Below are 27,817 nucleotides of genomic sequence, written 5' to 3'. Positions count from 1 at the left end.
CATCAGTTAGTTCTGATGCCTGAAATACTTTTAGTGTGGTCCCTTTGGTAAAACTAGGCGTAGTAAGTATGTAGCATGTATAGTATTACTTCTTACTTCTGAGCCCATGGCAGACATCACTAATCAATTATAGGACTCTATTGCTGAGGTGGGATGTCAGCACTAGTGCGTAAATACTCTCACTGATAGTCTGGGGCAGAGCATTCTTTTGGAGTTGTTCTGAAGCATAAAGAGTGTTGGTAACCTAACTAGCAGAAATTGTAAGGCCTTCCCTACCCCACAATTCTTTCCCCATTAAGCAACCTCCATGCCTGATTTCTCCCCATGGTAGCCATCCCTTTTGAATCAAGCAGAGTCGGCAAACACAAAGCGTCAGCATCGCTGTCCTTGCTGCAGTTCCTCCCTGTTTTATCCTTGACAGGCACCAGTTGTAAATCACAACTCTCATGATGAGCTCAGGTGCGATCTTAGCATTTTTTTTTTTTTTGAGGAAGATTAGCCCTGAGCTAACTGCTGCCAACCATCCTCTTTTTGCTGAGGAAGAATGGCCCCGAGCTAACATCCGTGCCCGTCTTCCTCCATTTTATATGTGGGATGCCTACCACAGCATGGCTTGCCAAGCAGTGCTATGTCTGCACCCGGGATCCGAACTGGCGAACCGGGGGCCACTGAACTGGAATGTGCAAACTTAGCTGCGCCACCAGGCCAGCCCCATCATCTTTCTCAACACAGTTCTCTTTGCAGCTTCTACCAGTAGATGGGATTTTGTATGGAACAGGAAAGATATTTGCATCCCTGGGTTTCTGAGGGTGAGGAGGCAAGGCATCTGTCCTTAAGCCCATTTGTGAACCATTTCATCAGATTAGTGTCACCAGGGAATGACGGGAACAAGGGCAGGTGTAAACTCTCTATCTGGTGTTTAAGATCCTTCATGGTTTGGCCTCAGTTTCCATCTCTAATCAAACAGCTTATGTCTGCTTAGACAAGCTTCCCACTTGTTTCCATACATCTTGTCTTTTTCCTTTTTGGGGTCCTCTGTTTACTGTTTCCCCCACCTGGAGCACCCTCCGTCCTGTCCACCCAATTCTTGTCATTCTTTAAGGCTTAGCTCATGGTCCATCTCTTTTTGCTAAGTCTTTTCTAAATACTAGCCATGATTTCTCTGTGGGTTAAATTCCCATGGCATTTACAATTCGTTCAACTCACTTGGCATCGAACATCTTCCCCTGAAATGTTTGTTTCCTTTTAATGTCTATGTGTTTGAATTTTTTAACCACTAGACAACAAACCTTGCCAGCAGGGCCTGGGCCTGCGTCTTCCTCTGTGTGGCATGTATATGTTGGGCAAGAACCATTTGTGTGTCCAGGGTGGTGGGAGGAGGAGATGCTGGTGGAGGGAAGTGAGCGCACTTCATCTGCTCTGCACTCTGGTGGAAGCCCCTCTCTGTCTCCACTGGAGGCCTTTTAAAAAGGATTCAGACATAGACTAGGATGCCTGTGGGTTTTTCCAAGAAAAGCCAATGCGGTTTTGAGAGATACTGAATTGGAGGGTCTGAAGGCTGCTAAGCAGCGAACCGCCAACCCCAGGTAGTGGATGAAGCTCTGAAGTCAGTCTTACTTCCCTTTGATTGTTCCTGCCCAGAAGGAAGCTATGAAGATATCCAGTCCTCAAAATCATTTCACCTTCAGTCTTGCCATGAGGGAAGAATTACATTTTATCAGAGCAGCCAGTTTCACTGTCCCTCTGCCCTGCTCAGCATCGGGTGTCAGAGCAAGCAGAGCTTACTTCGTGTATTTGAAATATTCCTTAGTAAGCTTCAAAAAATAAAGCTTCAATGCTGCATAAAAATCATTTAAATTTCATTGTTCAGAGCACAGAGAAGATAAATAACAGAAATCAGAGTTAATGCTTGCGGTCTGCTTTTTCTGTGTATTTCCAAATTACATAATGATGTTTTATTCAAAACGATTTTCCTTAATTACAATGTCATCGTATTTTTATTTTACTTAGGTAATAAATTCATGACAAATCCACACATTCATAAAAGTATTCAATAAAAAATGGCTATGAGTCACTGAACACATAAGTGATCATTCTTTTCGTTGTAATGGATTCTAAGGCATAAGTTATTAAGAACAGAAAGTTCAGCGGAGAAACTGAAACCCAGAGGGTAAGGGGCTCAGCCAAGGCCCGGGCTTTGATAATATAACTTGAAAAAATGAGCCCCAGTTTTCTTCCACATCCTAGCATGCATACGTCCTGTTTCTGTAGCTAGTTGGTAAATTTCTTGATAGTGGAGATCCAGCTTCTAGCCCAGGCTGTCTGTTTCTGCTTAGATGTGTGACTTTGGACAAGCAATTAGACTGTTGAACCCCACAGTCCTCATCCATAAGATGAAGGGTTTGGATGAGCTGTGGTTTTCAAACTGTGCTCTGTGGGACCCTAGGGTTCCCTGGGGAGGGCGAGAGGCCCGCTCTCCATTTACCAACCTCTCCCACTAAAGCAGCTCTGTTTTTAATTAGTTTTCTGGTGTTATAATTAAGATTTGATTTGGAAACGCTGATCATCAGGGAAATGCAAATCAAAACTACACTAAGATATCACCTTACACCCGTTAGAATGACAAAAATATCTAAAACTAATAGTAATAAATGTTGGAGAGGTTGCGAAGAAAAAGGAACCCTCATACACTGCTGGTGGGAATGCAAACTGGTGCAGCCACTATAGAAAACAGTATGGAGATTCCTCAAAAAATTAAAAATAGAACTACCATACGATCAGCCATCCCACTACTGGGTATTTATCCAAAGAGCTTGAAGTCAGCAATCCCAAAAGTCCTATGCACCCCAATGTTCATTGCAGCATTATTTACAATAGCCAAGACATGGAAGCAACCTAAGTGCCCAGCAACAGACGAATGGATAAAGAAGATGTGGTACATATATACAATGGAATACTACTCAGCTGTAAAACAGAACAAAATCATTCCATTTGCAATAACATGGATGGACCTTGAGGGAATTATGTTAAGTGAAATAAGCCAGCGAGAGAAGGATAATCTGTGTATGACTCCACTCATATGAGGAATTTAAAATTATGGACTAAGAACAGTTTAGTGGATACCAGGGGAAAGGTGGGGTGGGGGGTGGGCACAAAGGGTGAAGTGGTGCACCTACAACACGAATGACAAACATTAATGTACAACTGAAACTTCACAAGATTGTAACCTATCATTAACTCAATTAAAAAAAAATAAAAAAAAGATTTGATTTGGAAAAAAATGGACTGGATGATGTCTAAGTTATTGTTCAGCTTTAAAAAATTTCATGTCCAGTTTTTATTCCCAAGAGCTGGTTCAGGGAACACAAAAAGTCTTAATAAATTTTACTGGCTAAGAAAATAAAAGAAAAATTTTGTGAATAATGGTTAACATTCATGGGCAACCTATAATGTGCTAAATGCTTCATAATTATTATTTCATTTGTTCCTCACAACATTCCTATAACGTGGGTTCTACTATAATCCTCATAGAGAAACTGAGGTTTTTAAGCAACATGGATAGAATTCATTACTAGTACATGGAACCATGCTGATATTTTAAAACTATTTATAAAGTTGACGTATTTGGGTTCTACTCTCAAAACGTTGTGTCCGATGGTAGGTTCCCCTCTAGATTTCTAGTTCCCTCCATCCAAGAGTTCATAGTCCTGCTGAATCAAAGTTTTAGTCTCAGGAAAAAATAGAAAATTATTTCCCTAGATCTGAGCTTTTGAAGCTGCCTTAAGCTTTTAACCCATGAGAGGCAAAGGACTCGATGAAATAACCTAGTACGGTTAATTTCCAAGCTTCCCATTCTATTTTCTCATACAGTGATGGCCAAAATGTCTATTGCATCTAAGGCAATGTTCCTGAATTGATTTCTGTCTTCAGCATCCAGGGGACATTTTCCCTCTAATAACCCCTCACCACTGGAAACAGAGGTCATTATACTCCCTAGATGGTTAGAGATGGGAGTCATGGAGCTAGGTGGTGAGGCTAGGTGGAGGGCATTACATCTGAATTCTTCCAATTCATGTGGCAGAACGTTATTCAACCAATGTTTCCAACATGTTCTCTGTAAGTAGGACGAGGCAAAAAGAGAGCATCTGGGGTTTCCAGGAGCCTTGGAGAACAACTTTGCACAAGTCCTCTTAGGAATCAGTGTGATAATTTCTTGGGGGTGTATACCCAGGAGTAGGATTGGTGAGTGGCTGGGTGAGCCACACTGACCCTTGGTGAGGTAGGGTGGGATACATGGTGAGCACCGACACAGTGCCCTCCAGCATGACCTCAGGTTTTCACTCCCACGAACATCTCATTATCCCGTATCCTCACCAAAAAAATCTGATGAATCTAAAGAGGTTTCTCAGTGTCACTTTAATTGGCGTTTCTCTGATTAGCAGGGAGAGTTGAGCAGAGGATTATCTTTCCCTTCTGTGAAATTTACGAGCTCCCCAGAGGTGGCGGCATAATCTCGTGTGCATTCCTAGCCTCTGTTACCCAGTACGACCTCGTTCAACGTCTGCTGAATTGAGTGTGACTCACATCAGTGCCAGGCTCTTCCCTCAGCAGAGGATTCAGTTCTTCCAAAAAACAGGCTTTTTCTTGATATTTCTTGAAGTTGGAAGCATCTGTGTCTAGCTAGTGTCTGCCAGAAGTGCAATCAGGATAATGACAGAGTATTCACTTGCTTTTGTAAAATCAGGGAACTGGTGAACCTCAAGGACTCAGAGGGGAATGGTCAGCGAAGGAATCAAGCTCCATGCAATAAACTCTGATTTCCTCTCGTTTGTCCCCAGTGAGAGAGGTCACCTTGTCAGGTTGTCTGCTGTTTGCTTTTATTTGATCTGTTTGAAATACTTGCCAGGGGCCATTCATAAGAAATCATCTAGTCCACCCCATCCTGTCCCCATCTCCACACCAGTGGTTTTAAGGACTGTGGGGCTATGTCTCATTGATAATCTAATGAAAGGTACATGGACCCTTTCTCTGAAAAACTCATGTTTGCACAAAATTTTGCACACAATCTCATTGGGTACTAGACTGCCTAAAGACTGTATGCACTCATTTATTCATTTATTTGCTCATTCCCTTATTCACTCATTCATTCGTTTACTGTGAACCAGGTGCCGTATTAGATATTGGAGACTCATGAACAACGGTCTCTGCCCTCGAGGAGCTTAGAGTCTAAGATTATGGATGATAAATAGACCATCTGTAAACTTTGTGTGTCAATTTGACTAGGCTAAGTGATGCCCAGATAGCTGGTAAAACATTATTTCTGGGAGTGTCTGTAAGGATGTTTCTGGAAGAGATTAGCATTTGAATTGGTAGACTAAAGGAGATCGCCTTCACAATGCAGGTGAGTATCATCCTATCCACTGAGGGCCTGAACAGTACAAAAAGAGGAGGGGCGGGCCAATTTGTTCTTTTCATTTGAACTAGGACCTCCGCCTTCTGTCCTCAGGCATCAGTGCTCTTGGTTCTGGGGCCTTCAGGCTTGGACCGGGCCTTACGCCACAGGCTCCCCTTGTTCTCAGGGCTTTAGTCTTGGACCGGGCCTTACCCCACGGGCTCCCCTGGTTCTCCAGATCACATTTTTTTTTATTGTAGTAAATATATACAACACAAAATTTGCCATGTTAGCCATTTTTAAGTGCAAACTTCAGTGACATTAAGTACAGTCATAATGTTGTACAACCACGCCACTATTCACTTCCAGAACTTTTTCATCACTATAAACAGAAGCTCTGCACTTGTTAAACAGTCATCCCCTATTTCCCCTCCCCCCATCCTTGGTGACCTTTATTCTACTTTCTGCCTCTATGAATTTGCCTATTCTAGGTAGCTCATATAAGTGGAATCCTACAATATTTGTCCTGTTGTGTTTGGCTTACTTTGTTAGCATAACATTGTTGAGGTTCACCCATGCCGTAGCATATATCAGAATTTCATTCCTTTTTATGGCTGAGTAATATTCCATTGTATATATGGACCACATTTTGTTTATCAGTTCACCTATTGATGGACACTTGGGTAATATCCACCCTTTGGCTATTGTGAATAATGCTGCTATGAACATTGATATACAAGTATCTGCTCTCAGTTCTTTTGGGTGTATGTTTAGGAGTGGAACTGGTGGATCATGTGATAATTTTATGTTTATCTTTTTGAGAATATATATTTTTCTCAGCAGAAATTTTTGAAAGGATTTTTAAATCATGCTTTGTAAGGTACTTGGCTACTTATTATTCAATTTATGATTGGTTATTTGAATTTTGGTTAATAATGTTATGATCCTTTTATTTTAGTAATTATCTAGCACAATGTTTCTCATATTTAAGCACGTATCAGAATCACTTGAAAGGCTTGTGCAAACAGATAATTGGGCTCTATCCTCAGAGTTTCTGACTCAGGAGGTCTGAGGTGGGGTCAGAAGTTTTCATTTCTAGCAAGTTCTCAGATGAGGCTGATGTTGCTGTTCTGGGGGCCACATTTTGAGAACCACTGACCGTGCATACTCAGGAATTCTTGAGGTGAGAATATAATTTACCAACTGTTTTCACATGTGATAAACTTAATAATTGCTGAAGTTGACATTATATTATGTTTTAGAGACAAACGTTTATTTGTTGCAACTTTGCAGTTTTATTCTTACATTTTGTATTCAACAGCTTTTTTTTCAGGTCTCTGACATTTTTTATAGGCCTCCCAAAAACTTATAGATAGGTCTTAATTATTGTGCCCAAAGCATTGATGGAGAGAATGGCTTCGCCCAACATCTATAGATTTGCCTTAGGAGGAAAAAAAAAGGGAGACCAACCCAGTGGCGCAGTGGTTAATTTTGCACCTTCTGCTTTGGAGGCCTGTGGTTCGCCGGTTCGGATCCTGACCGAACCTAAGTGGACCTATGCACCACTTGTCAAGCCATGCTGTGGCAGGCGTCCCACATGTAAAAAGTGGGGCAAGATGGGCACAGATGTTAGCTCAGGGCCAGTCTTCCTCAGCAAAAAGAGAAGGGTTGGTGGCAGATGTTAGCTCAGGGCTAATCTTCCTCAAAAGGAAAAAAAAGACTGGGAAGTATCCCATTGTGTGGATGCATCATAATTTAATTAATCACACCCAATCAATAAACTATAACTTGTTTTCCATCTATAAGCAAAGATTCTTTGAACACCCCTCTACAGCAGGGGTTATCACTTCTGGCTGCACATTGGAATCACCTGTAGATATTTTCTATTCCTATGCTTGGCCCTCCCTACCAGAGGTTCTGATTTTATTGGTCTGAGTGCTGCCCAGGCACATGTATTTTTTTAAAGGTCTTCAGGTGATTCTAATGTGTAGCCAGGGTTGAGGACCATTATTCTCCTTGCATCTTTGACCACTCGTGTTGTGTCTTGTCTAGGCCAAGACATTCCCTTGAGGTCGGATGCTAACCCAGAAGAAGACTCATCATCTTTGTAAAAAATCATGTTGAAATGACTCTCCGACAAGTCAAGACATTATGTCGTTACAGCATTGGCAGTAGCAAAAACTGTCCTACCGGTTCTCTTCTCTAAGACGTGCATGCCCACCCCCTCCTCCAGCACAGATGCTTGTCTTTTAATTGCCAGGGAGGAGGGAAAAAGAGCATTAAAAAGACAAGCTACATTGATGGGATCAGGATGGTAGCTCATTCCTTATCCTTAATAGAGTCTCTGCATTAGTTGTTTTCATTATTTAAATTCTAGCATTGAAGAAATATTCAGTGTAGAAACATTAGGACAGATTAATAAGTGAAAAGAAAAATACTTAAGCCTCTATTTTCTATATAATGAAGAATAATGAGAATCAAGTCTAATCATCTTAATCAACAGCAATTGCAAATGTTACATTTTGGGTTGGAGAAGATGAGTGACTAGCAACAGATGCAGAGACACTGTCACTGTAGTATGTACTTGGAGGCAGATGTGACTCTATGAACCAAGGCAAAAAAGTAAGGGTGAAGCTCAAAATATATAACAGCTGGTGTGGCATGGGGACTGGTGCTGGCCGGGACACAGTTCCGGTCTGTTTGGACCAAAACCCAGCCCTCCAAGTACATTTGATGTAGGGGTGTTAAGATTCCCCTGCTCACACAAAGCTACCCCACTGGCCTGCCATGCAGCCTGGGATGACACCACCCACTTGAGTAAAGAGTTTATCTTTCCTGGAAGGCAAATACAGATGCCTTTTTGAGGAGAGTATGTGTATGTGTGTGAGACCTTGATCTCTTAATAGCTTTACCCTTAGTATTGATTACTTTATAGTTTATAACGTGAGCAGATTCCCTGTTGGAGTTGTTTCCTGACGCACAGGACATGGGATAGGTCAGTGTAATGGGGAGAGAGAAAATTCAGGACTATGGGCTTCTGCCTGGGGAGAAAAGCCTCACTCATGAAGTGACATCATTAGGGAGGGGGTAGAGTGGGAAGAGGACTTGAAGATCAGTCTGGGATGTTTTTATCATTTTGCCAAGTAATTAACTTTACCAGAGATTACTAGATCTGGAAGGAACTGTGGAGATCATCTTTTCTACCTGCCCCAATTTACATCTGAGGAAATAGCCTGGAGGAGGAAAGTGAGTTGGTCAAGGTCACACAGCTATTTAGTTTGGCAATGTGGGAAGACCTTTAGTGTCAGAACTAGCTTTAAGGTCTGCCTCTGATCCTGATGAGGTGTGGCTCTTCTGCTATCCTTGAGACTTGGGTTTTCGCATCTGCAAAATGGGGAATAAGTTTCCAAAAAATTAAAACGTGAAGGATGAAGGGGCCCAGAATGTGCCACTGTTGCATAAAAATTATTTTGAGCTGGAGGCACTTGTGATCCTGAAATCCCTTATCTGCCTAAAAGCAGTCTTTCAAAAGAACTCAGTTGTCATGAATCCCCTCCCGGGAGCAACTCTTCTAATCCTCTTGGAGATGACAGGTTGGCATCACATCAAAAACCTTGTCACAAAACTATCATATCCTGAATCTATTCTAAATACCCTTTCTCCCCTTTCCTTCTAAGAAGTCATTTGTTGGTGCTGGCCTGGTGGCATGGTGGTTAAGTTTGCGTGCTCTGCTTCAGTGGCCCAGGCATTGTGGGTTTGGATCCTGGGTGCAGACCCACATACTGTTCACCAAGCCATGCTGTGGTGGCATCCCACATACAAAATAGAGGAAGATTGGAACACATGTTAGCTCAGGGCCAATCTTCCTCAACAACACCACCGACAACAAAGTCATTTGTTTCCCACAAGTGCCCTTTTCCCCCTGCCCTTCCCCTATTAAGATGATATATAAGCCCTCTTGAGTCATATCTTTTTTATGAAGCTGCATACATACATGATTAAAATATATTTTTTCTCTTGCTAATCTCTTTGAGTTTGCAGGTCTGTCTGTTTGCAGGCCCCCAAGACTGAGTCCAATAGAGTAGAGGAAAAGTTTTCCTCCCTGACACGCAACTCATACAAAAGATAAATGTGTGTGAAAATTTTACTCAAGTCATCAATTAATGAATGATTCAGTAAGAAGGTAGAGCTGGTTCAAAAAGAGAATTTGAGGAACAGACATTTATATAGTAAGTCAGTCAAAGCAAAGTGGAAATGAATTCTCTAAAAATACAAAATTGGTTAATGTTCTACAGGGCAATGAAATTGTAACCTTTGGGACAGAAATCTGCAAGTTATCATTATTTTCACAATGTCTGTTCTCTAAACAAGCAGTGAATGGCAAAACCAAACAAAGTCCTAATTAAATAATCCTCTGATGAGTCTGTTAAACAATAACATTGAAAGAACATGCTTTTATCACGTTTGGATAGTTTTGGGTTAGTATGAAATGAAAAAAAAGTCTGAAGTGTTCCTCAGGTGTTACTATTTAGTGAGAAAATGTGCTTCTGGACTTTTCTCGGCCCTTGATTCTTCGAGTCCATCCATCTACACTTCTGCTATGTACACGCCGAAGGAGGAAGTTATCCTAGGAGGGAGAAAGTTTCTATCATCTTTCCAGTAGGAATCAGCCTAACTGTTGAGTATTCGAAGTCCTGGACCCAGGAGGGGCCTAGTCTTTGCTTTGAAGCCAAAGTAAACAGATAGTGCTGTCAGTTTAGCCAAGAATGAGTGGGAAAAAGTCTACAATTTAAAGTTTTTGGAGCAGAAGGCCTGTTGAATTGGGGTGGGGGTTGGGTGGTGACAGCTCTCCTCCTCTATTTTGGGGGAGGGGAGCAGTGCCTGAAATCATTTCACTTCCTTTTCTCATCTCAGTGACAACATACGGCCACACACCTTGGTGATTCTCCCGGTCCAGGCCTTGGCGGTGAGGTCTGGGCAGGGCTGCATCTGCTCCAGTTTGTGTTCTCTTGGGACTGCCTAATTCTGAATTTGCCTCTGTTTGCATTTCAAAAACTTTAATTATTTAGTTAAAAAATAGGCTATCCCTTGTCTTTAGACTGGCAGTGACGCCCCTGAAACAGTGTTTGGAAATGCAGAGTTGATCTGTATTTCTCACAGCTCATGCCTGTGAGCCGAGCTCCATGTCTGCTCTCTCTCACACCTGCGGACGCGGGGCTGTCTTTGGCCACACTGTGAAGTGGTTGGGGAACACGTTCCTCCTTGTGCCTTTGACCCTATCAGACAGCCCCCACCCAGTTCTCATGTCTTCTGCGCACCCCATCAGAACCTGCACATGGGTGAAATAACACTCCATTCTGTCATGCCGGGGAGTCCCTGACTGACAGCTTTTAATTTGTTAACTATCTCAGAGATCTCATTTTTAGGAAATGTATTCTTTTAATAAGAAATGTTCTTGTTCATTATTAAAGGCTTAGGAGATACGGAAATGTATTAAGAAGAAAATTTAAATCACCTAGAATAGCACTATCCAGAGATAACAAATGTGGTTAACATTTTGCTGTATTTGCTCCAGATATACACATACTTAAAAAAAAATTGAGATTATACTATTTTATTAACTTTCTAATTGTGGTTGAAGTCAGTTCCGAGGGTGAAATTTCACATATCAGTCAGGAGATTGCAAAGATTATTTTTGAGGGGGAGGGAAGTAAATGGCAGTGGGAGTGGGCAGTGGGAGTGGGCAGTGGGAGCTTATGGGTACCCGTGAACTAACACCCTGGAGGTTCCCCCACCCAAAGAAATGACCTTTGGCCACGTGTCAGGCTGGTGGAGATGGTCTCTTCGATAGAGAAGAGTTTTGGAGTTATTTATGTTGCTGTGTATGCAGGGAGTAGGTGAACCCAAGGCATTGATTCTCCAGTTTGAGAATGTACTCCAGCCTTCCTCGACTTTGTACATGGCACCACTGCCCAGCTAGTTATCCAAGTTAAAACTTGATTCTCACTTTCCCTTACCTCTTACATTTTGAAGGTTCTACCTTTAAAGTATATCCTGAATCTGATCACCTCTTGCCATCTTCCCTGTTACCACCTCCATCTAAGTCTCCATCATTTCTCACCTGAGTGAGTTCAGTTGACACTTGTGGAAACAAATGAAGACCAACCCAGTGAGAACAGACAGAGACTATTTACTCAGAACTATAACAAGGGAGCCAGCCACCATCACTTGTGTTTTGGCTGAGACTCAAAGGAGGCAAAGGGGTGGGAAAGCTTTATAGTGGAGAAAAGGGAAGACTTCAGGTGTGCTCCGATCGAAGGCTCTTGGCACGGGGAAGTTGTAGGTGGAGTCACTAGAAGCACGACATCTTATGTGATTGGTTAAGGGTGCATATTCGGCTTTCTCTGGTTGGTCCTAAGTTGGAAGCAAGGATAAAATGTAATGAAGCTGCCCGTTATGAGTCAAGTCATGCCTGTTTTGGGCTGGTTGTTACAGGAGTTATTGTTTGGCTCCATGGATTTTTTCTAGAGACAGCAGTCTGACTTTTCACCAGTCTGGCTTATACATAGTAAGTAGGCTGGCGTCCTGGGCTGGTTACTGTAGATAATGGGTTGGTTTCCTGGTTGGTTGCAGATAGTGGGTTAGAGTTCTCTTTTCACATGTGGTCTGGCCATTGGATATTCAGTCTCTGATGCTGCGCTCAAAGTTTAATGGCATCTCTTTGGTTAACAACTGGTACCAATTTGATTGTGAAGTTGCTACTATTGTTGTCATCCCCGTTTACCTAAGAAGAACCTGAGGGTCAGAGAGGTTAAGTAACTTGCCCAAGATCACATAGTAAGAAGAGCCTAGCTTTAAACCTTGGCACTTTTCACTCCAGAAATCACTACCTTAGACTACCTTCCTCAGCCACTTAGAGACTGGGGTCACCATGTCCTTACCAATGTATTAGCAGATAAGAATTTAAAATGTAAACTCTCCACCAGCAGAATTTGCATTTTGCCTCTGCTAATTCTCTTCCTGAGAAGTCGATCCCTTCTGTATGACCTACCTCATCTTTTATCTTCTCAGTGAAGCTTCACTGCATTCGTCTCGTTTTCCTTTTAGATACCTAATGGATTGGAGGGTACAAAGGAGTGAATCTCCAAGAGGGGAATGGAAGGTGTTGTGACATCCCTTATATACACACTCAGGAGTCAGACTGCCTAGGTTTGATTTTCAGCTCGCCTTCTTAGATGTTGGGCTAATCTCTGAATTTATCTAAGCCTCAGTTTCCAAATCTGTAAATGGGAATGATGATAAAATACTACCTATCCTGTGAAGTGAGTACAAAAAGATTGAAATAACAGACATAAAGCACTTGCAGAATGCCAAGGCAGATGGTAAGTGCTCGATGTAAATTAAGATGCACATACCTTTAGAAGACTCTTTCCTATGGCCTTAACTAACATAACACAGAAAGTGGGAATTTGAATTGTCTACAGTTTGGGTTGGAAAGCAAGGAGAGAAAAATCATACATAGTCTTCTTTCTCAAAAATCCTCTGGGAAAAGTGAAGACTTTTTAAAAAACATTCACAGAAAGTGGCATTCCACTCCATCCCCATCCTACCCCCGTACATACTTCCCACTCCCATACACTGTTCACTTGTGAGATCCTCCAATGATTACAAGGGACAAAGATTGAATAAGATTTTATTTCTACTGATTGAATTGAACAATTGGTCTTTGTTAATCTGAGTAAATACCCAACACATTAAGGACTTCATATCCTATTTTATTTGTCTTCTCTGGGTCACTGTACTTGAAATAAGTAGAAGCCAGATAAATAGGCGTCCACTGGAGGGATGATACAACGATGCCCAGCCTTTTGTTTGTTGAAATAACAGTGTATCAAGGGCCTTATCCTTTGCTTGGGTACAAAGCACAGAGGAATAATTTAAATTTCCAATTTAAGAAAAAGAAGAAATCTATGCCCCCACGACAGTTTATTTTCTGTCTCAGTGGTATCATCCAATCTAGAGGAGATACAGAATTTGGCACAGAGAGGGAAGAATGCTGGCTTCATGGTGCATCAGGGTCTGGAATCCCTGGGTGGCCAGAGGGCAGGTCTCTGACATCCTATGTCATAGCCATAGAAGGGGTGGCCAGAACCGGGTGCAGATGCAGGAGAGTGAAGGAAGGTGGGAGCTTATGGAAGTTCCTATCTGATCGCCTTTAATTTCTTAATGATTTAGAGAAGCAAAGTCAAGGGCTGAAAATGAGGATGGGGCTTGAGATTTGCAAAGAGAGGAAAAGGGATGAAAGAATCATCCAGGAGGGTGGAAGAGTGAATGGACTAGCAATAGGAGCTGCTTGAGGTTCATGGTCATGACCTCATGGTCATGAGGTTCATGGTCAGTGACCCAGTCAGCGTGGTTATATTTTCCTCCAGTCCCTTTCGGCTCTCAGGGAGCAGGTGCAGAGCAGGCAGAGATTTGGTTTTAACCAAGAAATGTGTGGTTTAGCCAAGTGAGTATGACAAAGTGAGAAGAGGTCAGTGGATAGGGCAAGAGGGAGCGGTGATGACAATGGACTAGGGAATCTGAGCCTCTGGGCACTGTCTCTCACCTTCTCCCCCATGACATGTCCTCACTTGGAGAGTGGGATGCTTGAAAGTGAGATTTGGGAGGGGTTTTAGTGATTGGTAATGACAAAGTCTATGGTCTGCAGTGAGGCCATGGGAGTGATAGGTGAAGTGGGATGGAGAACAAGTTCATCGGAGGAAATCAAGGAATGAGTGAACAGGACGTTGGAAGGGTCAACAATGTAGATATTGAAATCACCAATAATTAAGACAGAACTGATATTGGAGAGTGGAACAGTGAGCCAGGAACTAAATATTCAAGGAAGGAAAGGTGTGGTGCTGGGAGTAGGACTGTAACAAGGAGGGGTTGTGGGTGGTGCAGTCTGATAGCATGAGATTCGAAGCTGCAGGGATTTTACAGAGGGAGGAAGGACACTACCACATCTCCAGGCCTGGTGGATGGGAGAAAGTACAGGCCTTACTCGAGGATCTTCAGGGGAAGTCTCATTCTCAGGGGAGAGCCAGGATTCTGTGAAAAAAGTCCCTTTGGAAATTCAGCGAACAGGTAAATGGCATAGAGAATGGTAAATAGTGACAGTAAGATGGAATGTGATACACATGCTGCTGTGACTGCTCAGAGAAGGGATGTGGGGGAGGATTATGGGGAGGAGGTTGACTGAATTTTAAAGGTTGGGTAGAAGTTCTCCAGGCAGATAAGGAGGAAGGAAGGAGAAAGAAGAGCATGGACAAAGGCATGGTGGCGTGGCTGGATTTGGGGAACTGAAAATAGACTGCTGTGAACAGAGGAGGTGTGAGTGGCTGGAGAGACCGCGGCAGGGGCCCCATCATGAAGGGCCTTGGATGCCATATTTGGAGTTTCAGCTTGTCTTGGAAGTGACTGCGAGCTGTCGAAGGAGTGTAAGCAGGACAGTGGCTGTGTTTAAAAAATGTATTGAATTCAGTAAAACAACCATTCTGTGATTTGCATTTTTTTATTCACATATGTATCTATGAATGCAGATCTGCATCTGTCTATCTATCTATCTATTGTAGGTGAAGGAAGAAGTATTCCTCTACCCTCTAGGTCCTTCTGGCTAGTCTAAGAATTAAATTGACAGGAGAAAATAAAACGAAGTTTAGTAACATGTATACGTGGGAGAAACCCAGGAAAACTGAGTAACTTGCCAAAATGGCCAAAGCCACCACCATCATAATACTATCTTCAGCTAAAGACAAAGGAGGATGCTGGGGGTAGTGGTTTGGGACTTCAAAGGGGAGGAAGGCAATTTACATGGAGATGGAAAAGCAAATATTTGGTAAATTATTGTTTTCTGGGCTATCTATAGACAATGTGACCTGAGAGACAGAACTTTGATAAGAATGGGCTTAGCAAGGACTCTCCCAGTCTACCAATACCCAGAGTTATCTATGGTGATGGCCTGTCCTGGGGACAGGGCTTCTATCCAAAAATCTTTTAGGCAGTTAGGGGGAAGGTGAAAGTTTCTTTCAGAGTCTTTTGTCCTAAAAAAATAATCAAGCCAAAGAGACACATTTTGGGGTGGCAAATTCTGATCCCTTACACTATCCATTTATCTGTCTATGCATCATCCATCCATCTATCCACCTATCTATTTTCTAATGCCAAATATGAAGTTGATTCCAACTGTTCTAGCTCAGATTGTTGGCATCTGGACACAAACAAATACTACACATTTAAGGCATAGGCCAGAGCACTAAGTGGCTTGGGGAAGGGGCTCAAGACCCCTAGTAGTTAGGAGTCTTCAGATAGACATAGACCTCAACTGGATTTCCAGGATGTCACTTATCAGTTTATGGCCTAGGACAAATTATCGAATTTCTGTGACTCTCCTTATCAGTAAAATGGGAATAATAGTCCTTACTTAACAGGTTCCTGTGTGGATTAAATGAGATCACGCAATGATGTGCTCAGCAGAGTGACTGTCACATGGTAAGGGCTCAAGAAATATTAGCTGTTATTTTACGGGATAAGAATTTCAAGCCTACCCCAGTTTCAACGTTACTTCCTCTCTGGTTTGGCCACACAGTGGAATCACCTGGTCCTAGTTTTTAAAAGCTGGCATAACTTGGTCTCATCCCCAGGGATTCTTATGCACTTGGTCAGGGTTACAGCCTGTGTGTTTTTATGAGCCCCCACAAGGTGATTCTAATGTGCAATGAAGGTGAGTGCTATTGGTTCTCAAAGTGCTGGACCCGGAACCAACAGTATTAGCATCACCTGGGAATTAGTTAGAAACGCAAAATTTCCCTATCTACTGAATCAGAAACTCTGGGGGTGAATCAGCAATCTGTGTTTTAACAAGCTCCCCAGGTGCTTCTAAGGCACACTCAAGTTTCATAGGCGCTGATCTGGGGCTAGCAATTCAAGGTGGTCGTTTCGGCTGTTGGCATCCCTTGCACCTGACCCGATCGGTAACTCAGGTCCTTCCCCTAAGCTCCTCCACACTCACTCTCCCCTCTTTTATTTCCTTAAGGGAAGAATGATTAGATTTAGGGTTGAGATTTCTTGTTCTTTGGCTTACTTAATTTTGTATGTTTTCTTTTTCTTCTTTCAGGTACTCTTCCATTCTCCCAACAAAATGTAATTGCTGGATCCTGGGGCTATGGAGCTGAATAAGGAAGACACAGTTCTGAATCCCATGGATGCCCAGTTGTGAGACTGTGATTTATAACAAATGTATATTTCGTCTTCACCCTCATTTCTGACACTGAGCTCCTAAACCCTTGGAATTTCCTGTGATGAGAGTGATAAAGGTGTGTTGTGTTACATTAATGAGGTGACTTTTGGACCACACCTAAGGAGGGGGCTGGTTGCCAGGAGAAATGATTAGCAGTTGGAACTTTCAGTCCAACCCTCCTGACTCTGGGGAGGGGAGCGGGCTGGAGATTGAGCTCAGTCACCCATGGCCAATGATTTAATCAGTCACACCTGTGTGATGAAGCCTCCGTAAAAGCCCCAAAGTACTGGGTTCAGGGAGCTTCCTGGTTGGGGAGCACGTAGAGGTGCGGGGAGAGCAGTGTGCCCAGAGAGCACGGAAGCTCTGTGCCCTTTCCCCATACCTTGCCCTATGTATCTCTTCCATCTGGCTGTTCCTGAGTTATAGCCTTTCACCCTAAACTGGTACTCTAGTAAGTAAAATGTTTCTCTGAGTTCTGTGGGCCACTCTAGTAAATTAATCAAACCTAAGGAGGGGGTTGTTTGAAACTCTGATCTATAGCCATTCAGTCAGAAAACTCGGGCTTGTGACTGGCATCTGAAGTGGGGGTGGGGTTAGGGGATGGGAATGTGGTGGGCAGTCTTTTGGGACTGAGCCCTTAACCTGTGGAATCTGATGCTATCTTTGGGTAAATAGTGTCAGAGTTGAGTTAAATCATAGGACACCCAGCTGGTGTTGGAGAATTGCATGGTGTGGGAAAGAACCCTCCTATACATTGGAACTGGAGTCAGAATCTTACTAGCCTAAAAAAAAAAGGCCAGTCTTGAGCAGACCTGTGAAGGGTGATTTTAGGTCCACAGCTTGCCTGTTTCACATCCTCCTTTTCCAGTTATCTTGTTCTCTTGGTCCCGCCCATGTGAAAACCTGTCCTCAGGTTTGGATCTGACCTCAGTCATGTGTAACTTAGTTTGCGCTATTCTGAGTATGTCATGTTTGCGGATCAGACTGCATGCACCTGAGGAAAGGGACCATGTCTGCATTTCTCTGTATGCACCCACTTCTCCGAGTGCAGATTCCTGCAGTAACATCCCACCTGATTTTAAGTGGCATAGTGTTGAGCACTGGCTTTGGCCCCCAGACGAGGGTTTGAGTCTGCCACTTGCTAGCTCCGTAGCCTTGGGCAAGTCATGGCACTTCTTTGCGCTTCAGTGTTCTCATCTGTAAAATGGGCTTGATGACTTTTGACCTCATACAGTTGTGAAGACTATATAAGACAAGGCATGAAAAGCGCTTAGGTCACTACCCTACCCAGGATAGAGAGAGCACTCAAAGAATGGTTCTTGTTGATGATTGTTATTAAGTTTCACGTCCCGCTAGGGAATGACAGGTTTTATCCAGGGCAATATGATCGAATGAATGTCAGACTCTAGCGAGCTATTGGGAAGCTTTTTGACAGAGTCTGTTTTCCCTGAGCTATGGTTCCCGCTCTGATGACCCCTTTTCCAAGCAACCTGGAACTCACCTCCTCCAATATGTCCAGAAGCAGCCCTCACTGAGCCCTTCTTATGCTTTCCTATGATCTCCCCAATGCCGGTGCTGAAGCTGCCTTGAGCGAGTCCTAAATCTTCTCTTCAGGGAGATTAATACCTTGCAAAAGCCTCAAGCCTATTTTAATTGAATTATTTCATTCAGTGTCAGGCTTAAAGAGCACCCTACAGACTCTCGGCTCTGAATGAATGCATTAAAAAAATCAAATAGTGTAGATCGTGGCATAATCCTTGAGGGAGATATAAATAGAATTTCCTCTGCTGCCCTTTCGTTTCCATACGTTAGTTAATAAACACACTTTTATAGCATCTGCTTTTCCTTTTCCTCCCCTAATGCTCTTTAGTTGTCTTAATAAGAAAGAGAATAAATCTCAGAATATAACAAGATGTTAGGGAAGAATTTACCATCTTAATTTTCAGGGCTGGAAAGGATTTTTCGACATTACCTGGTCTAACCCTCTGCATGGTTTACCTGGTGTGGGGCAGAGGTCTAGAGAAGGCAATGGCTTGGCCAGGGTCACAGAACTTCACTTCTAATGAGCTCAGCTTGAAAAAGACATGTTCTTAGTCCTGGACAAGTATTGGGAGTCGCAGGGAACATGGCATGAATAAGGTCAAGTGAGTAGACCAGGGCGTGGTTAAGGGTGGTGCTCTGGGCTCAGATTATAAGGGGTTGAATCTTGGTCCACCTCATGCCGTCTGCCTTTGGGCAAGTTATTTATCTTTGCTGGGCTTCAGTTTTTTTTTTTACCACAAAATATGGATAATAATAGTATCTACCTTGGACTGCTGTTGAGTCAAACTACAGTTCACTAAAAAACTCAGTACTGCACCTGGCACATAGTAAGTGTTCAATAAACTTTAGTCATTATTATCGTTGTTAAAGAATTTTTTAAAAGGCTCTTATTGGGATGGTAACGGGAAAGCCCTCCATCATTGCGCATTATCGCAGTGGTTGTATGCTTCCTGTAATGAGTGAATTTCTGGCCCTGTAAGAACAAAGTTCCAGAGGTCCTTTATCTAAGGGCAGACCTATCTGCTAATGAGAGTAGCAGGTCAGGTGCCAAAGGACCAGCTGCATCAGAGAAGACTGGAAATGATGCTCTCTGATCCTTTGAGAGGATCAAATATAAAGGGAATTTAAGTGCTTAAAAAATGGTGGAGCTCAATGAAATGGAGGGGCTAGTAACAATAATAAAACTAAAATTACCAGGTATACTAACATTCGTTATCTCATTTGATTCTCAAAATTATATATCCATATATATTCTATAGACAGTATATAGTAGGTCATGCATAACTCTGTTGGATAAACACATGAATAGATTGGGTTGGTATTATTATCCCATTTGAATGAGGAAATAGGGACTCAGCCTTTGCTATGTAACAAACCACCCCAAAGCTTACTAACTTAAAGCAACAATGACTCATTCTCCATGCTTCTGTAGGTCGGCGGGGTGGCTCCTCTGCTGCTTCTGCCTGAACTCAAAATGCTGGATGCTGGAGGGTCAGTTGGGTTGGAAGGTCCCAGAGAGGCTCACTTGTATATTTGGCAGCTGATGCTAAGTGTGGGCCATGATGCCATGCTTCTCCCGCATGGCTTCTCCTCCTCCGGCAGGCTAGAGTAGCTTCCTTACATGGTCTCAGGGAAGCATTCCATGATGGCGGAGACAGAAGCTGCAAGGCTTTGAAACTTGTACAGTGCTGTTTCTGCCACATTCTATTAGTCAAAGCAAGTCACAAGACCAGCCAAGATTCAAAGGTTGGAGACTCCCCCTGTTGATGAGAAAAGCCATAAAGAATTTGTAGCTATATTTAATTTACTAGGAGATCAGCGAATAGAATCTTTTATTAGCACTTGACCAAGGCCCTAGAGCCCATGAGTCAGGGCCACGATGTGAACTTGGGTCCTATGACTCTGGCTTGTGGTCTTTTTCCTACAGCACAACGACATTTGCTGCAAGAGCAAACCCAGCTCAGGGATAAGGCAAAAGTTTTTCACCCTTAAACATCATAGGACATTGGGCACCTGAAGTGTCTGTTGAATAATGTCAAAATCCTGAGCCGCTGTGATTTGTACATAACGTGTTCTTTATTTGTATACAAAAATACCCATAATATTTTCACGTGGTGTAATTCAGTGTAGACCCTTTAAAATGAGAAGCTAACAGAATGGCTTTCCCTTCTGGGAGATCCAATGTGCCCATGTGTGGCTTAGTTTAAGAGTGATCTGTTTAGGTTTCACCCCCTCAATCATTCACAGAACCCCAGGCCTAGGAAAATAAGCCTTTAAAAATGGTGAGGTTTGAGCGTAGGTCAGGTGGTTCCCAAGCATTTGGCTGAGGCTTGAGAAGATGAAACGAAAGAGACTGAAAGCAAAAAAGAGATTAAATTTCAAGTCACCAGGGGCTCATTTAAAACCTTAGAAAGAACAGAACAGTCTGTTGAATATAAAACCTGTAGGAGAATCTGCACAAATAGCTTCCCAAATTGTAGTGATCTGGTCTGTGCAACAGGAGGAGAAAGCGATGCATGAAACAAGTTGCTGGTTTTCAATGCTTGTGATGGCAACCTTTAGAACTTTACTATGGCCTGAAAAGGTACTTAATTGGACTAAAAATGGTCTCTTAGGGAAGAAAGAGGAAAAGAATAAGTATTCAGTCTCCCATTCTTGCCTGTGTGGTGGGCGGCTCTGCAGGAGGAAGGGCCTGAGGTCACCAGGGAGAAAGACGCAGCTGAGAGGCTGTGAGGCATGAGAATGGCTCCAGGGCACCTTTGGGGAGAAGGAGCTGGATCTTTAGGAAGTTCGATTTTATTCTCCAGTTGTGGTGTAATTCCCCTTTTGCGCATCTTCAAGACACTTTCCCTAAAGGCTTTGTCCTTCTCTGCGGCTGTTGGAGTCTGACTTGTGTTCATTTTGTATGTGACCCCAGGCAGAGAGCAGCCACAAAGCAGCAGCTGGAAGACCTAGTTTTATTTGATTAAACTAGTTTTCTCCCAGTCTTCTATTTTCTAAGTGGTTTTGATCTTTCCAACCAGGAATCTTTTTCTATTGGTGAGAGTTTTACCAATCCTATGGACTTTGTTTTTCTTTCCTAATTAAGTTAATTTTGTTGTTAGGGTGTTTCATTAGTGGTGAGTTCTATGTCTGTCCACAAGGCTGTTGCTGAAAAGTGTTCCATGGGCTCTTAGGGAGAGTTTAAGGTACCGCTGACCTGAGAGCAGGCTCTTTCAGGCCCCAGCGCAGGCTGCTTGGAGCTGCGTGTCTGCTTGGAGCTGCGTGTCTGCTTGGAGCTGCGTGTCTGCTTGGAGCTGCGTGTCTGCGTGGAGCTGTGTGTCTGCCTGGAGCTGCGTGTCTGCGTGCTGGCCTGCTTTCCTTGGCACAATGTTGCAAGTAATTTAGAAACTATGATGTGACTCAGAGCCTCCCTGATGTTGGAGCCACCAGGCGTTAAAGTCATGGCCATTTGTATTCCTTGGTGTTTCTAGACAAGCTTTGTTACTCACATTAGAGTCGACTGTCTTCTTGTTCTGATGCCCACTTGCTGCCCTTTCACACTCTTTGTGGCCATGGGAGAGGCCATGTGTAGAGGGACATTTGGATTAGGATGAGAAAATGAGAGACTTCCCTGGTGCAGCAGTCAAAGCCATAACGATTGTAATGAGAGCTTATATATACACGTATACACACACATGTAGAGGCTAATTGACTTTGAACAACCTTAGGTGGTAGGAATATCTAAATTTTGTAGAGACTGAGAGAAATGAAATAATTTACATAAGGTTACACAACTAGTAAGTGGCAAAGCTGACATTTGAACCCACATCTCTCGGCTAAAATTCTTAACCCTTGTGCTGCAGCGTGCCTCCTAAATGAGAGTCAGGAGGTCTGGGTTCTATCACAACTGGTTGTGAAACCGGCTCAACACAACGTTGACATAAGGGAAGCCATATTGTAGAAAAGAGACTAAGTTGTAACTTTGAATGACCTCTGACTAACTAACCCAGCTGGATTTGCGCCCTCCAGGAGATCCACCTGCTCTGTAGATTTTATGGCCCCTGCTTGTGCATATACCTCCCAGCTGCAATAAGACAATAAGACGATAACTTGGTTCTTTGGAGTTCCTTAGGAATGTGATGACCCCCAAACAGAGAGTCTATGCTGATAGCCATCATCAATGAAACTGAAAGATCTGGTGTGGCGACTCCCAGACTGTAACACCAGAGGGTCAACTTTCCTAACCCCCTCTCCTATAACCCAATGGCCTATATAACTGCTTCAAGATTGTGTGCCCCCCTTAAGATAGTTCTTTCGGACATTAGTCAGCCATCTTCCCTCTTGCTAGCAAGCATAAAATGCCCTTTCTCTGCCACCATCTTGCCTCTTGACAATTGGCTTTTGTCTCGTGGTGAGCAGATCATGCCCCTTGTGTGGTAACTGTGTAAGTCAGTTCCCCTGCCCAGAGATCAGTCTTTTCATGTGTAAAGCGGAACTTGGACATAATCTCTAAAGTCCATTCCAGCTGTATGAGTCTATGATTCAGATATTTACAGACATTAACAGTGTGCTGGCATGCTGATCTCATGCTGCCCTCTGGGTGGCAATGGAATGGTCGTAATCTAACAGGAGAGAGAAGTACAGGAGTAAATAAGATTATACTGCTCCTGGCATGAAGCAGGCAGAGGTGATGCTCAACATAGTTAATAACATGTTTGACAATGTAAATCAAAATAGAAAATAAAACTAAATTAAAAAATTCCTGTTAGTTTATATACTATATATTTCTTAAAACTGCTTAGCAAATGATATAAGTTGTGGTGCATATCATTGGTCAAATCATTCTAATTTCCAAATCACTTGTTTTAGATTTTCCCCCCAGGTTTATTGAGATATAATTGACATATAACATTGTATAAGTTTAAGATGTACAAGGTATTGATTTGATACACTTGTATATTGAAATATGATAACTCTGCATAGCATTAGCCAGCACCTCCGTCGCATCACATAATTACCATTTCTTTTTTGTGGTGAGGACATTTAAGATCTATTCTTCTAGCAGCTTTCAAGTATATAGTACAGTATTATTAACTACAATCACTATGCTGTACATTAGATTGCCCCCTGGAACTTTTTCATCTTCTAACTGGAAGTTTGTACTCTTTGACCAATTCTCCCCTTTTCTTCCACCCTCCAGCCCCTGGCAACCACCATTCTAGTCTCTGTTTCTATTAGTTAACTTTTTTTAGATTCCACGTATAAGTGATATCACAGTATTTGTCTTTTTCTGTTTGACTTATTTCACTCAGCACAATGCCCTCAAGGTCCATCCATATTGTTGAAAATGGCAGGATGTCCTTCTTTCTCGTGGCTGAATAGTATTCCATTCTATGTATATACCACATCTTCTTTATCTGTTTATCTATTGACTGACATTTAGGTTGTTTCCATATCTCCTTATCTTGGCCATTGTGAATAATACTGCAATGAGCATGGGAATGCACATATCTCTTTGAGATCTTGTTTTCATTTCCTTTTGATAAATACCCAGAAGTGGGATTGCTGGATCATATGGTAGTTCTGTTTTCAATTTTTTGAGGAATCTCCATACTGTTTTCCATAGTGACTGCACCAATTTACACTCCCACTAGCAGCATACAAAAGTTCCCTTTTGTCCACATCCACACCAAAACTTGTTACCTCCTTTCTTTTTGAGGATAGTGATTTTAACCGATGTGAGGTGATATCTCAATGTGGCGTTGATTTGCATTTCCCTGATGATTAGTGATGTTGAACACCTTTTCATGTACCTGTTGGCCTTTTGTATGTCCTTTGGAAAAATGTCTACTTGGTTCCTCTGCCGATTTTTTAATTGGATTGTTTATATTTTGCTATTGAGTTGTATGAGTTCTTTATATATTTTGGATATTAACTCCTTATTGGATATATGGTTTGCAAATATTTTCTCCTATTCAGCATATTGCCTTTTCATTCTGTTGAGGGTTTCCTTTGCTATGCAGAAACTTTCAAATTTGGTGTAGTCCCCCTTGTTTATTGTTGCTATTGCTGTCTTTGCTTTTGGTGTCAAATCCAAAAAATCATTGCCAAGACTGATGTCAAGGAGCTTACCCCCTATGATTTCTTCTAGAAGTTTTATGGTTTCAGGTCTTATGTTCAAGTCTTTAATCCATTTTGAGTCGATTTTTGTGTATGGTGTGAAATAGTGGTACAGTTTCATTCTTCTGCATGTGGCTATCCAGTTTCTCAACACTATTTATTGAAAAGACTATCCTTTCCCCACTGTATATTCTTAGCTCCTTTGTCATAAATTAATTGATCATATATGTGTGGATTTATTTCAGGGCTCTTGATTCTGTTCCATTGATCTATGTGTCTTTTTCTAAATGCCACTACCATACTGTTTCGTTTACTATAGTTTTATAATATAGTATGAAATCAGGACGTGTGATGCCTCCAGCTTTGTTCTTCTTTCTCAAGATTGCTTTGGCTATTTGCGGTCTCTTGTGGTTCTGTACAAATTTTGGAGTTGTTTTTTCTATTTCTGTGAAAAATGCCATTGGAATTTTGATAGGGATTGCATTGAATCTGTAGATTGCTTTGTGTAGTATGGTCATTTTAACCATATTATTTCTTCCAATCCAAGAACATGGAATATCTTTCCATTTATTTGTGTCTTCTTCAATTTCTTTCATCAATGTGTTATAGTTTTCAGTGTGCTGATCTTCCACTTCCTTGCCTAAATTTATTCCTAAGTATTTTATTCTTTTTGGCGCTATTATAAATGAGATTTTATTTTTTAAAAATTGTTTTATTTTTTAATTTTTTTATTGAGGTAACTGGTTTATAACATTATATAAATTTCAGGTGTACATCATTATATAGCGAATTCCATGTACATTACATTGTCTTCACCACCAAAAGTCTAGTTGCCAACCATCATGGTACAAATGTGCCCTTTTAGTCTTTGTCTTCCCCTCCTTTCACCTCTGGTAACCACCAATCTATTTTCTGTGTCTATGTGTTTGTTTTTTTTTTAATCTTCCACGTATGAGTAAAATCATATGGTATTTGGCTTTCTTTGTCTGACTTATTTTGCTTAGCATAATACCCTCAAGGTCCATCCATGTTGTGGCGAATGGCAAGATTTCATCTTTTTTTATGGCTGAGTACTGTTCCATTGTATATTTATACCACATCTTCTTTATCTATTCATCCATTAATGGGCACTTAGGTTGTTTCCAACTCTTGGTTATTGTGAATAATACTGCAATAAGAATAGAGTTGCATATATCTTTTGAATTAGTGTTTTTTGGATAAATACACAGAAGTAGAATAGCTGGATCATATGGTAGTTCTATTTTTAATTTTTTGAGGAATCTCCATACTGTTTTCCATAGTGACTGCAAACAGTTTACATTCCTACCGGCAGCATACAAGGGTTCCCTTGTCTCCACATCCTCTCCAACACTTGTTATTTCTTGTCTTTTTAATAATAGCCATTCTGACAGGCATGAGGTGATATCTCACTGTTTTTCATTTGTATTTCCCTAATAAATAGTGATGTTGAACATCTTTTCACATGCCTGTTGGCCATCTGTAAAATCATCTTTGGAAAAATGTGAGATTTTCTGCCCTTTTTTGGGGGGTGTTTGTGGAAGTTTAGCCCTGAGCTAACATCTGCCGCCAATCCTCCTCTTTGTGCTGAGGAAGACTGGTCCTGAGCTAATATCTGTGCCCATCGTCCTCTACTTTATATGTGGGATGCCTGCCACAGCATGGCTTGACAAGCGGTGCCATGTCCGCACCCAGGATCCGAACTGGCGAACCCTGGGCTGCTGAAGTGGAATGTGTGAGCTCAACTGCTGTGCCACTGGGCTGGCCCCTCTGCCCATTATTTGATGGAGTTGTTTGGTTTTTTTTGTTGTACAGTTGTAGGAGTTCTTTATATATTTTGGATATTAACCCCTTTTTTTGTTTATTTTTATTTACAGAAAAATGATTTGAAAACATCTTCTTCTGATTGGTAGGTTGTGTTTTTGTGGTGTTGATGGTTTCTTTTGCCAGGCAGAAGCTTTTTAGTTTGATGCAGTCCCATTTGTTTATTTTTGCTTTTGTTTCCCTTGCCCGAGGAGACCTTAAAAAAGATACTGCTAAGACTGATGTCAAAGAGGATACTGAGTATATTTTCTTCTAGGAGTTTTACGGTTTCAGGTCTTACATTTCAAGACTTTAATCCATTTTGAGTTAATTTTTGTGTATGGTGTAAGACAGTGGTCTGCTTTTAATCTTTTGATTGTGGCTGTCTGGCTTTCCCTGCACCATTTATTGAAGAGATTTTCTTTTCTCCATTGTATATTCTTGGATCCTTTGTCAAAAATTAGCTGTCCATAAATGTGTGGGTTTCTTTCTTTCTTTTTTTTTTTTCTATTGAGTTAATGATAGGTTACAATCTTGTGAAATTTCAGTTGTACATTAATGTTTGTCATTCGTGTTGTAGGTGCACCACTTCACCCTTTGTGCCCACCCCCACCCCACCTTTCCCCTTGTAGCCACTAATCTGTTATCTTTGTCCACAATAAATGTGTGGGTTTATTTCTGAGCTCTCATTTCTGTTTCATTGATCTCTGTGTCTGTTTTTCTGTCAGTACGAAGCTCTTTTGATTACTACAGTTTTATAAGATACTTTGAAGTTATGGAGAGTGCTACCTCCAGTTGTGTTCTTTTTTCTCAGGATTGCTTTAGCTATCGGAGTCTTTTGTTGTTCCACATAAATTTTAAGATTTTTTGTTCTATTTCCATGAAAAATGTCACTGGGACTTTGATAGGGATTGCATTGAATCTGTAGATTGCTTTAGGTAGTATGGATATTTTAACTATGTTAATTCTTTCAATCCATGAGCACTGAATATCTTTCCATCTCGTTTTGTCTTCAATTTCTTTCAACAGTGTTTCATAGTTTTCAGTGTACAGATCTTTTACTTTCTTGCTTAAATTTATTTGTAGGTATTTTATTCTTTCTGTTGCAATTGTAAAAGGGACTATGTTCTTGATTTCTTTCTGCTATTTTGTTGTTAGAGTATAAAACCACAACTGATTTTTGTATGTTGATTTTGTACCTGGCAACCTTACTGTATTTATTTATTATTTCTAATAGTTTTTTTTGTGGATTATTTAGTGTTTCCTATATATAAAATCATATCATCTGCAAATAGTGATTTTCCAATTTGGATGATTTTTATTTCGTTTTCTTGCCTCATTACTCTGGCTAGGACTTCTGATACTATGTTGAACAAGAGTGGTGAAAGTGGGCATTCTTGTCTTGTTCCTGTTCTTAGAGGGATAGCTTTCAGTTTTTCACCGTTGAGTATGATGTTAGCTGTGGGTTTGTCATATATGGCCTTTATTATGTTGAGGTATTTTCCTTCTATACCCATTTTATTCAGAGTTTTTATCATAAATGGATGCTGTATCTTGTTGAATGCTTTCTCTGAATCTAATGAGATGATTGTGATTTTTATTCTTCATTTTGTTAGTGTGGTGTATCACATTGATTTATTTGCGGATGTTGAACCATCCTTGCATCCTTGGAATAAATC

General features: G+C 41.6%; 1 long non-coding RNA gene and 1 other non-coding gene across 2 annotated transcripts in view; both read left to right on the top strand.

The window, feature by feature from the left end:
• The window catches only part of LOC102148137 (uncharacterized), a 42,393-nt gene extending 25,644 nt beyond the window's left edge, over window positions 1-16,749 (top strand). The window contains exon 3 of the long non-coding RNA XR_001378291.3: window positions 16,551-16,749. This is a non-coding gene — a long non-coding RNA (uncharacterized lncRNA). The remainder of the gene's footprint in view (window positions 1-16,550) is intronic.
• A 2,848-nt stretch (window positions 16,750-19,597) lies between these two features.
• MIR9155 (microRNA mir-9155) lies at window positions 19,598-19,728 on the top strand. The gene has a single exon (NR_128228.1). It is a non-coding gene; the product is annotated as a microRNA mir-9155 (primary transcript).
• The last annotated feature ends 8,089 nt before the right edge of the window (window positions 19,729-27,817 follow it).

This window comes from Equus caballus, chromosome 14 (genome assembly GCF_041296265.1).
Source record: "Equus caballus isolate H_3958 breed thoroughbred chromosome 14, TB-T2T, whole genome shotgun sequence".
Taxonomy (NCBI): domain Eukaryota; kingdom Metazoa; phylum Chordata; class Mammalia; order Perissodactyla; family Equidae; genus Equus; species Equus caballus.
Note: the sequence above shows the minus strand (reverse complement) of the source record. Positions and strands in the feature narration are given on the sequence as shown.